This window comes from Pinus tabuliformis, chromosome 4_1, assembly GCF_031772625.1.
Source record: "Pinus tabuliformis cultivar Carrire ecotype Pingquan chromosome 4_1, CPIR1, whole genome shotgun sequence".
Classification (NCBI taxonomy): domain Eukaryota; kingdom Viridiplantae; phylum Streptophyta; class Pinopsida; order Pinales; family Pinaceae; genus Pinus; species Pinus tabuliformis.
Window position 1 is genome coordinate 48,809,198 of NC_142303.1, and position 3,730 is coordinate 48,812,927.

Below are 3,730 nucleotides of genomic sequence, written 5' to 3' on the forward strand. Positions count from 1 at the left end.
GAGGGAAATCCTCAAAAGGGCACGCCATTGGCGCTCTGTCCCAGAGTCGCACTCACGCCAACCGAATTGAGTAAAGTTTTTAACCAACAAGCTTCCGAAGGTTCTCTTCAACCCATTCACCAACTGAATCTATGTTGAGCTAGGATGGTTTGGCTTCGAATCTCTATAGAAGGGAAGTGGTTTGCCACCTTTCATGGAAGTTTCCAAGTGATAAAGCCAATCCCATGAATAATGTGGTTGATCCTATCTCTTTCCTCTCTATCTATAAAAGCTTGCCTCTATGCTTTGAGCAAGCTAGTAGTAGTTACAGTAGTTCTAGTCAGTAATTCCAGCATAGTGATAGAGAGTTTGAAGCTGCAAGAGCCTTCTTTGCACCCATAAGGCCAAATCTAAGTAAGGAGATTCTTGTCACCCAAAGAGAGAGAGATTTGTTCCTCATCCCAACAAGCTTTGCAAGGCTTGTGTAGCTGACTACCCAGTCAAAGGAGGATTTGACGTCAGAACAATGGTTGTATTCTTCTTTGTTATTTATTAATAATAGATGACTATCATTATGGTTCCACTCTCATTGTCTTATGTTTGATGTTGAGTTATATCTTTTCTGACTGATATATAATTGCATCTACTAGATTTTATGCTTGTATTCGTGTTGTTCTTTGCATGTGCAGGTGTCCAATCACGGAGATTGTGGGGATCATGAACGGCTGAGGCAAAGGAACGAGAGCGATGTCTCTTCTACGAACATTAGCGTTGGAATCCAAGTAGGTTCTTACCATCCACTTTTTATTTGCAATTAGGAACTTGCGTGATAGCATTGTGTGATTGTTGCTAGACCCAGTCTGGGCTAGTAGGGATCGTCTCTGTCCGTAGAGAGGATTTACCTCCACAACAGGTACCATCATATCAGAGATTGTGTGAAGCGGAGGGTTATGTTACTTTTGTACATTCCGACGGAGGATCAGGATGCTGGTATCTTCATGAAGGCGCTCACCAGGAGCAAATGCGAATACCACCAAGGTAGGATAGGGGTTGTTGATAATCCATATTTTTTTGAGAGGGAGTGTTGAGAATGCAACAAGATGATGGAGCTTAGTGGAAAGAATTCGACTTCACTAAGTGGGCCCGCAGGCTATTTTTGGCACAAAGTCTATTTTTCGACTATGTCTATTTTTAGACATATGGATCATGGTCTATGAGTTGTAGGATGTTATTTGTGAATGATTGCTCATGTTGGCAAAAATAGATGGACTTCTATTTTTAGACATATGGGCGGTTTCTATTTTTAGACTGCGAGGCTAAAAATAGAACCGTCAAATATTATTGTCTCATAATAATATTTAGACTATAAACATTATCTTACCCTCTTAGAGCACTTCAGTTTGAGCTACAGATGTGGCACATGCAACTGTCAAAAGGAAATACGCTTTTCTTGTGGGTCAGTTGAGCTATTGCATGCAAGACTTCAGTTAGAACTCATTTGGTTGAGTTTGGTGGAGTTGATTGTGGAATTGATGGAGTTGTGTTCAGTTTGACTTGGTTAAACTAGTTGTATTTTAGTCTAGCTAAAGAATACTCTAGTGATGAGTTGTGTGAATTAATTATTAATTAATTCACTAATTAATAACTCATAAAGAAACTAAAGAATACATCAGTTAACTCAGTGCATGTACAGTTCAGTGGATACAGGTGTTAGAGGTTGAGATTGCTATCAGTTGTGACTACAATGTGACTATAGTTGTGCATGAGATTTGCACATGCATGGATGGAGATTGCCCATGAGGCTTGCGTAGTATAACAAACGGAATTCAATTTCACAGAGTGATTGATTCCCTTGTAGGATTGCACAGTGGAGGCAGGCAAAGCAGTGGAGGAGATTTGAGCTGTGATTGATAAGATCTGAGCTAGTTTTGTGTGTAACTACAGTTCAGTGGATACAGGTGTTAGAGGTTGAGATTGCTATCAGTTGTGACTACAATGTGACTATAGTTGTGCATGAGATTTGCACATGCATGGATGGAGATTGCCCATGAGGCTTGCGTAGTATAACAAACGGAATTCAATTTCACAGAGTGATTGATTCCCTTGTAGGATTGCACAGTGGAGGCAGGCAAAGCAGTGGAGGAGATTTGAGCTGTGATTGATAAGATCTGAGCTAGTTTTGTGTGTAACAGGTGAAGATAGTACTGAGTACTTGTGAGGAGTATTGTACTATGTATTGTTACATGTTCTTTATCATTATAATATACAGATAGTGTGGGGTTTTCAGCTGTATGCTTTCCCCGGGTTACATAGTGTGTTAATTTGTGCATGAGATTGATGTTTCATTGTTTTTGACACTGCTAAATTGATGATCAACGTAGAGGAGGTTATGTATTGTCCATGTATTCCAAAATAGTGCATAATCATGATAATCTCTATGAATAAGTGATTAATTATTCAGAATTTCTACACGGCCTCTGGTGGTTCGTCTTTTACCTATTTTGTGCAACCTTCTGGTAATCCGAGACAACCTTACATGCAACAAGGCCAACCTGGTGTCTAGTAAGGTTATCCTTCTGGGCAAGTCGGTCAACCTTACGTTCAGCAAGGCCAACCCACTATCCAGTATGGTCAAACATCTAGACAAGTCGGTCCGCCTCAAATCTAATCAGGTCAACCAACTGTCCAGCCCGCTTAGCCATCCGGCCTATCAGGACAACGCTCAGTTGTGCAAGGACAGCCCAACACCCAACAAGGCCAACCTTCTGGACAGATGGGTCAAACTCAATCTCAACTGGGTCAACCTTTTGGCGAGATGGCTCAGCTTCAGTTCTCTCAAGGACATCCTTCCGGGCCTGCTCAACCGGGCACTCAAATGATTGTTGCTTCTCAAGCTCAACTCGGTTTTCAGCCCCAGGCTGGGCCCCAGAACCAATCCGATCTTCAAATGCAGGTTGGACCTCAATCCCAACCGGCCTATCAAATGCAGCCTGCCTCTCAGGCACAGTTTGGAGCCTAGCCGCCTTATGGTTTCCAGCAATCCCATGGGAAAACTCAATTTTCCTCGTATCAAAATTATCAACAACTGCAAGTGAGTCCTTATCAGAATTACCAGCAACCTTATTTTGCTCCTGTAGGCCAAGTTGGTTGTTTGCATTATGGCTAAAGTGTTGTCCTTGATGGCAACCCATTCAGGTGATAAGTTCTTCAAGTCAGCAGCAGAGATTGATGATCAGCTATCAAATATTGAAGAAAATAAGGGGTACGCAGGTACACCTTGCATAAGGTGCGTACACGCAGGTCAGTGTTACATAAAGTGCGTACATACCCGCAGTTATCCCATTCAGGAGGTGCGTACCCCCTGTGCACACATTTCAAGGCAAAGAAATTCACATGTGGGGTTTTCTTATGTTTTACTCTTGGTATTTAGCCGACGGTATTGTGTTATTATGGTGTCGGCTCGTGGTATTGATCCATGTTTTAAGGAAGAGCTTTCCTATATAAAGCAAAGGAGATCATTTGGCTTGAGCATGTCTTTGGTTGAATATCTTATGAGGGCAAGATCTGGTCTAGATCTAAAGAAGGCGAATCTACTGATGGACCGAGATCTCTTCGGCGCATGTTCAGATCTGTAGATCTGACTGTCTGGGTTATTTCTGAAGTCTTGAAATCATCTATGCCCGAAGGTACGCAGGTACAGTGAGAGAAAAGTGCGTATATACGCAGGAACGAAGCATTTCAGGTGTGCCAG